The following is a 13,570-nucleotide window of genomic DNA, read 5'->3' on the forward strand; positions in this document are numbered from 1 at the left end:
AGAGCTTTGCTTCTTGTGTGTGACGATCAACCAAAAGTGGGAGATCTCCAAGTTTTAATTTTAGGTCCTGTCTCTGGTATTAAAAGAAAATAAAATTGAACATAATCCATCTCTTTAAAACCCAGGTATCAGAGGATTTCCTACTCATAGAGTGTGTATTTGGGGGCGGGGGGGGAGTGGTATGGGACTGGAATTGCCAAGACTGGTGTTAAAAAGGGGTGTATGTTGAACTTCAAGAATCTTAACCTGGTGTTCAGTGCAATAATCAAGACTCCGGGTACTCTGGTAAACTGCAGCTAACTTTTTTTTGTAAAGTTCCTAGATTCTGCTGTACTTTGGAAATTATTTCAGGCTGTCTACGAACTTTGGAAGTCAGTACTGCATAACGTCTCTCAGCTTACCGTTTTGATATCTTTACAACCATGAGGTCAAAATGTTTCCTTTAATGAAACCTCAGAGTCCGGAGCACATATCTGCAGCGGAGTGTGATTTCGGTGACAAAGTTGCTAGCCATAGAACAGTGGAGTACACAGTAATACTTGTTAGAAGCACTTACACAATGAGGCTTCTGTAGAAACATAAATTTACTTCCTCATAATACCATGTGAGGTTGCTATTTTTTTACAGATGGGGAAAACGGAGGCATGAAGTTAAATAACATCAAATTTGCTCAGCCACTGGGCAGAGCCTGGATTAGAATTTGAGCATTTGAAGCCTCTAATCTGATCAGTTAATTGGATCATGGTGGCTCTTAAGGTATGTCTACACTTACGATGGCGTGTAGCCTGTAGACACCACACATCCAGCTAGCATGTGTATAAATTGGGGCATAGATGGTAAGGCGCTGCGTAGGTAAGTGGAGTAGAGACCCACCAGAATTTAAGGGTACATGGCTCTCTACATGCCCCAGGCAATGCTTATCACATCTCCACTGCTGTTTTTAACAGTGTAGTGTCTTGCTGATGGAGCCTTTCCTCACCACAGTGAGAGGCTCTGGTGGTGGTGGTGGCAGAAGTGGGGAAAGGCTCTGGCAACTACTGTGATAGAGCCCTACCCTGCGGTTTCCCCATGCCAGAAGTAGCCTGAGTCAGGGGAGAAGTTCTCAGAGACCAGAGGAAAAGCAGGTGCATTCACTGAGGAGAAACAATAAACTATTCTTTTGTAGTAGATTAGATTATTTTTTTGGCCTTAAATACCATATTTTCCCCCCCACCCTGGGCACAAATTCATGCAAGCAAAAGCCACCCTTACATATTTTTTCGGAAGGTATAACATCACTGAAGGGCAAGTCTACACTTAAAACGCTGTAGTTGAGTGAAGATGACGCTGTGCTGGTGGGGGGGAGTTTCTCCCACTGATGTAGTTAATCCACGTCCGCAAGAGGCCGGAGCTACAGCAGTGGGAGGAGTCCTCCTGTCGACATAGGCTGTCTACACTGGGGGTTAGGTTGGTATAGCTGTGTTGGTCCACACCCCATAGCGACATCTGACGTAAGTATATAGTGTAGCCCTCACTGGCCCCACTAAATGTGGTGTGTGCCTTTACCTTGCATATATTTCTCTGGGGTTTGCCTAAAGGAAGTTGTTGTTGCAAGCTGATTGTGGTAAATAGAAAATGGAGAAAAAAGAAGGTAGAATTTTATTAAGGGCATGTATATTGAGACATTTGATTTGTACATTCATTTTATATAGATTTGAAAACTCTTTGGGGGCAGTGGCTGTCTGTAAAGTGTAGCTTTGGGGCAGTTCTTCAGGGCTATGTTCTGTTTATTTTGCTTGTGCACTGAAAGGAACTGCCAATTTTGTAACCCCTCAGCAAGAGGAGTGGTCCCTCATTTTTGTCCTTTGCTTTACTTTCATTAAGATAAAATACTGAGTAGTGCAGTTGATGTCAGAATATACTTTATAGAGTTACTGTATGGTAAAACCATAAGGTTGGTTGAGCTTATGAAAGCTTTACACGCAACTCGGGCATTTCTGTCTGTATGTAACGTAATAACTTTTTAAAGGTTGCCTGTGATATATTCAGAATTTTCAGGCAATGTTCGAGGAATCGGTGGCCAGAACCCATATGATTTTTGAGGAAAACTAGAAAGACAAAGGGGGGGAAGAGGAACATGGAGTTGTTATCTGTTTAGCATAGTCACAGCTTCAAGTACCTCTGTAATTGTCTATAGACTAGATTGGTTGATGGTGCCCATTGATGGCTTCCAGTATAACAGTACTTTTCATGTCATCTCTGCCCCTCTTCCAAATAAAGTTTAACATGTTGGTATCCTCAATGACTTATCTCTGACAGGGTAATGGTGGGGAGAGTGAGGAGAGGAGGAGGAATGGGGCACGCATGCATACAGCTCCTGTCATGGGGGGGGGTATTGGGCATCCTGGTATGATGGAAGGGGGTCACAGAGCTCCTGGCATGGAGGGAAGGTGGGAATAGGAGGGCGCGCCCAGTCTCTGGCATTGGGGGTGATTGGGGGAGTTCCATGGAATCTGTGGAATGGAGGGAGAGTGGGGCACAGGGAATGGTGGAATGCAAGGAGCCCTTGGAGCGTGCAATAACCTCAGTCTGCTGAAGCTATGAAGTGAGTGAACCCCTAGTGTAAAGTAAAACATTCAATTCTGAAGCATTTTTACCACTGTAAGGCCACCTTTCATGTTGCGGGTCCCTGATTCAGAAGACTTGGGAAGATTTAATGCCAAAGATTTTCAATTTGAACTAGTACACTCAACATAGACGTAAAAATTTATTCCATCCCAGGTAGAGCGGGATCTATTGAAATGAAATGCAAAGAGGATGTTCAGTTTGCCTTTGAATCCCTGGAAGAGGTATCGGACTGAGTTCCTTTGCCATGAGCATAAATGCTTTGTCAATGGATCCTAGTAAAAACAGTACCAAATACAGCAGGGCAAATTCAGACCTAGGGATAGATGCCTTATTATTATTTTTTTTCAGGAGTTTTACATTTCTACATTTTTCTATGTGTAGTCCAGTTTCTCTGTAGTGATATAGAGCTGTACTCTGGCTTTTGGCTACACTAGAATTATCATACAATACCTCAAAATAATGGATTCTTTTGTGTGGTTTTTTTTAATGTTGTAGACTTGGTTATTTAAGGATTTAAGAAACCGCTCTTTAGCGGAGTAAAACTACAGGAATTCTGGATCTGATGCTCTTTGAAGGAAGATATTGAGTTTAGACTCAACATGTCTGGATGGCAGCTGGTATCATGTGGAGTGCCCCAAGGGTCGGTCCTGGGGCCGATATGGTTCAATATCTTCATAAATGATCTGGAGGATGGTGTGGATTGCACTTTCAGCAAATTTGCGGATGATACTAAACTAGGAGGAGTGGTAGATACGGTGGCAGGTAGGGATAGGATACAGAGGGACCTAGACAAATTGGAGGATTGGGCCAAAAAAAATCTGATGAGGTTCAACGAGGATAAGTGCAGGGTCCTGCACTTAGGACGGAAGAATCCAAAGCACCGCTACAGATTAGGGACCGAATGGCTAGGCAGCAGTTCTGCGGAAAAGGACCTAGGGGTGACAGTGGACGAGAAGCTGGATATGAGTCAACAGTGTGCCCTTGTTGCCAAGAAGGCCAATGGCATTTTGGGATGTATAAGTAGGGGCATTGCCAGCAGATCGAGGGATGTGATCGTTCCCCTCTATTCGACACTGGTGAGGCCTCATCTGGAGTACTGTGTCCAGTTTTGGGCCCCACACTAAAAGAAGGATGTGGAAAAATTGGAGAGAGTCCAGCGAAGGGCAATAAAAATGATTAGGGGTCTGAAACACATGACTTATGAGGAGAGGCTGAGGGAACTGGGATTGTTTAGTCTGCAGAAGAGAAGAATGAGGGGGGATTTGATAGCTGCTTTCAACTACCTGAGAGGTGGTTCCAAAGAGAATGGTTCTAGACTGTTCTCAGTGGTAGAAGAGGACAGGACAAGGAGTAATGGTCTCAAGTTGCAGTGGGGAAGGTTTAGGTTGGATATTAGGAAAAACTTTTTCAGTAGGAGGGTGGTGAAACACTGGAATGCGTTACCTAGGGAGGTGGTAGAATCTCCTTCCTTAGAAGTGTTTAAGGTCAGGCTTGACAAAGCCCTGGCTGGGATGATTTAATCGGGGATTGGTCCTGCTTTGAGCAGGGGGTTGGACTAGATGACCTCCTGAGGTCCCTTCCAACCCTGATATTCTATGATTCTATGACTAAACTTAGGAGTCAGCTCAATATTTGGCTTTGGCTAGAATTCTCAGAACAATGGGTTGGCAACAAGACAGTCGGATTTGTATTCTTATCTGCTGCAAAGCTATTTTTTCCGCAGCCAAAGCATTCCAATAGAACATATCAACTAGCAAGAAGACAAGGAATGTTCTAACTTGTTAATTTTCAAGCTGTATTTTCAACTGAGGTCAATAGATGTATTTGACTTCCAAAGAAAGAAACAGTACCTCATACTTACTATAGAAATTGTGAAGGGTTGATAAAGGGCATTTTGCTAACTGTAACTGATCTCTGAATGTGTGGTTAATACTCACTAAAGAAAAAATCCTGGTAATCTTCTGCCACATTTTCTCCCTGTCTACTTTGGGAGAAAAGTATTTTTCCATGTCAAGAGCCATGTTTAGAACATGGTTCCCATTACTTCCATTTTAAATTCCTCAAAAGACAAGACTGTTTTTATGTAAGAGAGCACACCTTTATAGACGTATTCATGTATTGTCAAAGAAGGGGCACACAACTGGACAAGAAAAAGTATATTAAGGAATACTGTTAGAGTAAATATTGAATATGACATGAATGAAAATCTCAGCATAAGTTTTGTGATTATTTAAAGTACATACACAGCTTAGAATGAAATGGGTACATCTAGGTAATTTTAATTTCTACGTTTTATTATTTTTCATGCTTGAGTTAGCCCATCTGAACAGGCTGTTTTGAAGGTCATTTCAATCCTTTTCATAGCGCTTTTCAAAATAAATGATTAGCTGAGCATTCAGAAGTTTGTTTCCAGACAGATAAGAGGAGTGGGGTGAAGTAAAGAGGAGGGGGCAAGACTGTGAGCACATACTAAATTATGAGTAGGGTATAGATAAGAGAGTGAGGAGGAAGTTAAAAGTAGCAGACATAGGTCGCTTAAAAAGTTAAGTTGATTTGTCTGGGACAGTGCATTGGCGGCATTGAGATGTATTGATCACATGACTAGTGATCAAGTTACTGTGTGGTAAGATGAGAGCAATTGCTGTTTTGGTAAATTTATAGTTTTCCCCGTGTCCTTGGTTTTTTGTGTGTGCAAGTCCCAAAGGCACCCAAACTTTAGATAAATGTCAGTTGTTGTGATGTTTGTACCAGATTGAAATCTGAATAACCGGTGAAAGGAAAATTGGCTCAGTTATTGTTACTAGCATCAATAACAATAACCAGGTGAAAATAAAATGGTGGGGTGAAATGCAGACTGGGAGGTATCAAAGTCCCAGCTGTAATATGGAGAGACTCTGGAATCCAGTCTTGCTGAGGTTGGAGGCAGTTGCTTTGCAGCACTTGGGGCTGGGTGATTTCATATTCCACCCAAGTAATGCTTGCGGGGGCTCTGTATGATATGAATAATGATATTCTGTAGCACATAATTTACCCTTTGGTAAAGGTAAGGGAAATTTTCTGACTAATGTCTGCACATTTTATGGTAGAGATAAAATATAAATAGTTTCCTTCCTGAACTTGCTCTTGACTAAGAATCTAGGTTCTTCTTTAAATATGTTCAAATGAACAGTTGTTAGGTTTACTAACTTGAAATCCATCCAAATTAATCTTATAAGTCCCTCCCACAGAATCGCTTCATGTGTACAAAGCCACTAAGCCTGGGACTGGGTGGGTTTCAAGAGATGCAGGCTTCATTCTGGCTCTTGACTTGTTCTGATGTTTTTACAAGTGCTGTTTGATCATACAAACTTGTGGCCATTTAAACTAGTAATGTGAAATAAACAAATTGTTTGTTGCCCTCAGTTGGGGGAATTGTTGTCTTTTGATGCTTGAGGTATACTAAAAACTTATTCCATATTTCTTCTTCTTTTTTGGTGTATGAAGCACTGTCCTGCCTTCTTAGTAGTTTGCGTTCTGTACTGCCTACTAAAATGGTGACTCACAAGTTCATGCTAATGCAGCTATAAAACTTACGTCAGACACCTGAGTGGGCTCCCACCATATTCTTCCACCTCTACCAACCACCAGGCATGCTGCGCTCCACTGGCATTTCTACTGTTTGGACAGTGAAAATCAGGTGTGCAGTTGTTTAAGAAACAAAACTATAGTATTAATTTAGAGATGGGCTTACATTTTTAGCCCACAAAAGCTTATGCTCAAATAAATTTTAGTCTCTAAGGTGCCACAAGTACTCCTGTTGTTTTTAACTATACATTTTATTGAAATTAACATACGTTTTCTTTCCCTTCCTCCATACAATAATCTTAAAATGAAGTATGATTTTTAAATTCTGGAAAGCATATATAGATACCCCCATAAAATGGAGCAGAATAAACTGTTGGCATCTAAGAAGGAGATGGTCTTTTTTTTTTTTAAAGTCATAAATCATCACACTCTACAACATCTTCAGTATGTGAAAATGTGTTTATCTGTCTTGTTACTGTTTCTGACCAGTACTGCTTGATCAGCTATGAATAGATGACATAATCTGCTGTCCAGTGTGCTTTTGTGGTATAAGAGTGGGAATTGTCTGATCAATTGCTAATAAAATGCTTACTTTTCAGAGCCCCAGTATCTCTCTGCTTCAAGTACAAACCTAGCACTTCTGATAATGGAAGACTGAAGTAGAAACTAAACCTTTTTAGAAACAGTTGACCAGATGCATTTAATGCTCATGCCTCACCATATGGTCTTAACAGATAAAATTACAAACTACTGTTTCGTCCTTCCACCAGTCCAGTTTCCTGATGCCCAGTAATTTTCCATTCAGCTATATACTAACCTGTGTTTTCAGTTTTTGTTCAGACATTCTACTAAACTTGCTTCCTGACCCACCTTCTCCAAATGCGCCTCCTTTCACCTGTCTCACTAAGAAATGTTATGAATATAGACTTTTTGAAGTGAATAGAATAGGTATGATTCAGATTGTGTGCATTTGTTTGCACAGTTTCCTTATTTTATGGAGCTTATGGTGTGACCCACTTAGTGGCAAGAGGCTGATTTTTCTTAAAGAGTGGATAACAGCAGATGAGAGAACTGAATAAATACAATAGTAGAAATTATCCTTCATAGGTAAGGGGAAATACAGTAAGGCAACTTTCTATCAAGAGTGATCAAGATGTTTTGAAGAAGGAAATCTCATTGAACAGTTTTTTTACATTCTACTAATATTAGAACTGGCTAGTTATAAAAATAACCATTAAATTTGGACTTAGAAATCAAGAATAAAAGTATTCAAGTTTACCTTTGTGGAATTAAGGTTCCTTTATTTCCTTCTCTATGCTTAATTAAAAGCAAGCGGCAAAGACTGTGTAAGGTTTTTATAAAAACTAAATGAGTGAAAAGTAGAAGCAATTTTTTAACTAGTCACTCATTTCTCGTGGTTCTGATACTGGTTTTTGTTTTGTTTTTTGTTTGTCTTGGGAACAGAAGTGTGGAACAAAACTTGAGTGTTTTGCTCAGGGACACCATAAAATATTTAAGTGGATAGGCAGTTCTGCCAAACAAGATGTACAAAAATTAAAGAATTAGTGATTTTCTATGATTAAAAAAAGAAAAGGAGTACTTGTGGCACCTTAGAGACTAATCAATTTATTTGAGCATAAGCTTTCGTGAGCTACAGCTCACTTCATCGGATGCATAAAAGTGGCAAATGCAGTGAGGATGCTACTCTGAAACCAGTGATTTTATTTTCTCCTTTAACATAGGTGACTAGTGGATGATGTTTAACCCTATTGTGGGATAATTCAGTTTTTTCCTAAAGGCCTAAGGCGTGGTTAGTGTTGCAAGTTTGAATTCTTCCTCTATAGACTTATGAATTAATTTAGTTGCTAGTTAAAGCTATGTTTAACCTGTATTAGTTAGTGTTTAAATAAAACTATGTATCCTGTGAATTGCTGTTCTAATATTCTTGAATAGCCTTTTAAGTGGCATTTGTGTACTATGAGTATTTTGAAATGAACCTGTACATTTTTGGAAATTATTTAACATGTTCATACCTTTGTACTGAAAATAGGTGGTAAGTAAAGGAGAAAACTTTCTAAAAAAAAGTGCAAATATATATATATATATAAATGTGGATTTAAATCAATAATATGTAATTAAGTTCCAATCCTGCAAGCGAATCTGAAGTCAGTAGGATTTTGCTTGGGTCCAGGGATTTCCGTGTAGATCATCTTGCAAGATTGGGGCCTTAAACTATAAACCATTACATTTTTGTAAATCTTTGCAGTTCACTTAAAGATGGAAAATAATGAATCTTGCTTCTTCCCAAGCATAAGGACTAGCATACAAATCAAGAGGTGGGGGAGGAATCAGGACTTTCTTTAATAAGCAAGGAAATAGAATGCTAATCATTGTCTGCTTTTAATGAGCAGTTGGCTACTAAGAAACTACAAGACTTTGGCTAATTCCAGTTTTAGGCTTTTTGTGTTTGAATTTTATACAAATTTTGAAATTATTTTTGGCTGTAACTACAAATCAGTGTTTTTCTTTACCATGCATTTCTAACATAGCTAAAAACCAAAGCTTTCCTTCAACCTGAGTAATATTTGCTTGTTTTAGATTACAGCATAGTTTTTGATTTTGAAGCAGGATACGGACAGAGATCTGAAATAACTGGAACACTGTATTCTTCCTTGAAATACTCTAAGAATAAATAGGGACTGGAACTTGTTGAATCCAGGTGCATTCTGTACATAAAACGCTTCTGAAGTGGTGGTGGTGAGGTAGCTTAGAAACAAGGGAACTGAAAACAGTTTGGTTAAAATCTAAAACTTTTATGAGTAATTGAATCAACTAGCAAATATATGGAAAACTGATTAGAGAACTATATATCTAGTATGTGATAAATAGAGTAATGAAACATTAAGGGGTTGAGAATTTCAATTCCAAGCTAAGAAATTAAAGGATTTTTGTTTTTTTAAACATTATGATCAGTGCCTTGTGGATAATGGGTTTGTGGCCACATTGTCTACTCTTTGAACAAGTTATTGAATAATTTTACTTCAAATTCTAAAATGTTGTTTGAAAAAGCCCTAAGCCGTAAGATTGTGAAGTCCACCTTTTAGAATCAGAGTTTATGAACCATGTGTAAACTGTTGTGAAAAAGTCTGTCTGAATCTGGAGATCTCTTACTGCTACTGTTATGGGATAAGTGTTAACTCCTCTCGTTCATCTGAGCTTGGTGTCTCTGAAGACTACTGATATTTAAAGTGCAGTTCTCATAAGTGATTAAGAAGATGCCATTTTTATATAAGCAACAGATCTGTGTTTTAGAATCCTTTCTACTTCTCTCTGGCAAAAATAAGTTTTACAGGTTTTCTTCCTGTTAGTTCTTCAGAGCCAGCATAGCTGGGTCTGTTCCTGTTCATGCAGCATCATTGGAATTGTTTAGAATTCCAGTTATTTACAGCAATAAAAATGGGGATTGACAGATTCCACTTCCTGGTTTTAAGTGTTAACATTTTAGAAACAGTAGATTTTAGCAGAAACAACAATATAATGTGCCTATCCATCATGGAATATCAAGACACATATGGGGTACGGAACAGTAGAGTAGCTAGTGGACAATGAAATGTTTATGGTGGCCCTTCCACAAAACATTTATTTCTCTCCCATCCACAAAGCGTGGAGTAATGAGAGGCGATGTAACCTTTCTCTGATGTCTAAAGCCTCCCATGCTTTCCTGGGTTCCAAAAGCTGCAGCTGTGAAAACTTCCTGGTTTTCCTGTGACGTCTACAATGCAGTCTTCTGTCTGTCACGAGACCACAAGTTTTTGTATTGATATACATTTGGAGCAATGCAAATTGAATCAGCTATCAAACTATACAGTGTATTATGTACTAACTTTCATATTTAGTTCAGTTAAAAATATTACCAAAATAAGCCTCAGTTTCCAGTTTTCTGTGATGGAGGGTCACAAAGTCTTTTATAATAGCAGCGACCAGAAGTCCAAAGCTGGATTGGGTCGCCGCTGTGCCGTATGCTGCACAAGTACATGGGTCTGGCCACAGATATTGGGTCCAGGGTGCTCGGGTGTATGTGGATTTTGATCAGAATTGGGTCTTCCCTTCTGTGCTCACAAAAGGAAGTGATGATACAGGGACGCAGCTTGCAGGGGCTTGAAGGGAGGGAAGCAAAAAACATTGAAGAACCAGAGATCCAAGCCCTCTACGCTTTAGGGACTTAATGTGTAAAATGTTGTTTGTAAAGTGGCTGTGGCTATGGTAGCCTCAAGAAAGATATGGAGGCTTTCTGACTGATTGCAGTTTATCCTTTGCATGCATCGCAGGACGAGTGGGCATCTTTGTCCCTCTCTGACTCCTTGTTCTTGTCCATTTAAGATGTTAGTAAATGAGGGACTACCTAGAGAGAGATGGACAGGGCTAAGAGGTGGTGAGGAAGGTCCTTGTTGCATAGCATAATTTTAACAAACTGCATGACAGTGACTTTGACTAGCATTCAATTATTGCTAATACTATAAGAGGGATTCAATTTTATGTATTTGGGTTCTGCACAAAGGGGTTGTATCAAGTTGCTTTGTAGCAAAACATACTTTTATAAGATGCTTGAACATTCTAAACCAACTGATAGGGTGATCACACAGACTTATTACAGTTCTACTGAAATACTGTGCGTTTAAAGCTGCCCTAAAACAATATTTTGCAGTAAAACTTGTTTGTGGAAAATGAAACTTGGTGTATTTCATGTTTCATGATGATTTTACTTAATGTAATAAAGTAAGGCTATATGGAAGAAAGTGAAAGATGGCATATGGTCAGTTTTTTTTCTTTCTTTTTTTTTTTTTAAATGAGGATACTGTTCTATAGAATATTGGCATGGACTACAGTTGCAGTCTGGGTGACTTTGAAATGAGCAGCTTTAGCAAAACCCTTGCACTTAGTGTATTTGTGGTATTAATATAAATTTTAATTAACCATTAAAATCTACACCCCATGTCCCCACCACTTGAATTTTGTAGATTGTCCATCACAGACATGTGCAGTGGAATGTTTACGTAAAGTCTGCATTCTACAGAGCACTAAAGGTGATCTGCACGTTATCTTACAGAATTCCTGTTTTTCTCCTTTTACAGGGATATTACTATCAGTGATCTTTCAGGGGATGACTTCAGACTCTTGCTTCCCCTTTGCTTGGGAAAATGAGTTGTTTTTTTTTTTTTCTTTTTCAAGGAAGCCTGGTCTGTAAGGACAGATAATATAGGGCTGGTATGTTTTACAGGGAATACTGTGTGAAATTGAAAATGTTACCCGTGGTTTTCCTAATAATTCACTTTTTTCTACTTCATGAAAATTTGTACAATGTATTGGGATAGCATGTGTCCGATTTTCAGGGGAAGCTGTTTGTTGGCCATCTTGGAATGAGGGTTAGGTGTTCATCAGTTCTGCTTAAGGTGTCCAGGAGACCACGCAGGCAGAAACCCATTCTGGAATCTTGAAAAAAGTAGTATGCCAGGTTGGGTGCTCTGGCTTTCCACTTAAGGCACTGTCTTGGATCTAATCTCCAGGATGCACACATAAAAGAAACCTAAATGCCAGAGGCAGCTGACAGTCCCAAAAGTCTTGACTTAAGCTCAGTATTCCTCAATTACATCATAGAATTTTTACTATAATGATTGTGATGACAACAGCTCTCCAGAGGGAGGGATGGGCTGTGATACATAGACATCTGGTTATTTTGAATAAACTACTGCAAAGTCAGCAGTTTACAGCCTCTTCCAAATTTCTAATTTATGTGGACTGATAATGAGCTTTCTCTCCTTGTCACAATTCTACACACATGATGCAGTTTAGTTCATTTAATAGGAAGTGCTTGTGACCCAATAAAAGGATTATCAACAGGAAAGAATTCCATAGAGAATAGAAAAGGAGTACTTGTGGCACCTTAGAGACTAACCAATTTATTTGAGCATGAGCTTTCGTGAGCTACAGCTCACTTCATCGATGAAGTGAGCTGTAGCTCACGAAAGCTCATGCTCAAGTAAATTGGTTAGTCTCTAAGGTGCCACAAGTACTCCTTTTCTTTTTGCGAACACAGACTAACACGGCTGTTACTCTGAAACCTGTCATAGAGAATAGCTTTTCCCTAGTGCTTCCAGAGGACAAACATAAACAGAGGTTGAATTATTTACCAAAAACCCTATAGTGAAAAATACCTGCATCCCCAGAGTCTGACAGCCATATCCCCTATGATTTAAAGGAATAAAACAGAGGTGTATTGTTTTATGTACTGTATTTTAATTTGACATTCCTATTCTTTTTTGAATAGCAGAAAAGATTTAATATATTTGACAAATTTTGCTAGAGTTAATCTAATTGCTGGATGTTTAACTAACTGAACAGCTGGGAGAATACAAGTGTTCATCGAATAAGTTATTTGATGAGTAGCAGTAAAATTCCTCAAGTAATATAGGTTTCAGAGTAGGAGCCGTGTTAGTCTGTATTCACAAAAAGAAAAGGAGTACTTGTGGCACCTTAGAGACTAACCAATTTATTTGAGCATAAGCTTTCATGAGCTACAGCTCATTTCATCGGATGCATACTTTGAGATGGAGTTCTTGCTGTATTGTGGTTGAAGGGCCCTAGAGCTGTTTTCCAGATCTCCATGAGAAGCAGTGAAACTGGTAAGAATCAAATCACTGATGGTGTGATAATTCAAAAATGAACGCTGGAGGAATTTTCAACATTCCTCCCCACTACACAGCAGGCAGAAAGCTGAGTATAGGAGTGCATAACCCCCCTCCCCCCCCCCACACCCACCCCATTGCAGCAGCTAGAAGATTATAGGATGTGCAGTGGTTCTCTAGTCTGTCGAAGTCAGTGTGGGAAAGAATTATTTTTTTCTTCCAGGAGGCAGAGAGGGTTGGGCAGGGAGAGGAGTTTTAAATAGACATCTAGTAGCCAGAAACAGATACAAAAGATAGAGTCCACAAAGGAAGATCCAAGAGAGAGCACCCTACTGAAAACCTAGCAGCTGGAAATAGTGGTTTTTGGTTTCTTATATGGTCATTTCCTCTGCTGGATCTGTATCTAGTGTTGAGACTACAGAAAACTTTATTCAGTTTTTAGAATAAAGTGTTTATAGGTTTAGATTAGAGAATTTTTAGCAGGAGAAACTTGCAAGCAGCCCCATCTCTTGGAAATTTTGTAAGGAGAGAAGAAGCTGATCTATAGGAAAAAAATACTGAATTCTGAGCCATGCTTGGGAAATGAATTTAAAAATTCTGTTGAGACACAAACAAGAATGAAAATCAGTCTATTGAATTTTTGCTCAGAAGTGTTCATACAAAGGTCAGAAAGTAGGAAAACTTTAAACTCCTAATACATGGAATACAAATCAGAG

At 39.1% G+C, this 13,570-nt stretch overlaps 1 protein-coding gene across 3 annotated transcripts in view; it reads left to right on the plus strand.

The window, feature by feature from the left end:
- ANKRD17 (ankyrin repeat domain 17) overlaps positions 1 to 13,570 on the plus strand; it is a 131,663-nt gene that overhangs the window by 21,793 nt on the left and 96,300 nt on the right. The gene's annotated exons all lie outside the window — the stretch shown is intronic.

Source organism: Lepidochelys olivacea (genome assembly GCF_965140295.1).
Source record: "Lepidochelys olivacea isolate rLepOli2 genome assembly, chromosome: 4".
NCBI lineage: Eukaryota > Metazoa > Chordata > Testudines > Cheloniidae > Lepidochelys > Lepidochelys olivacea.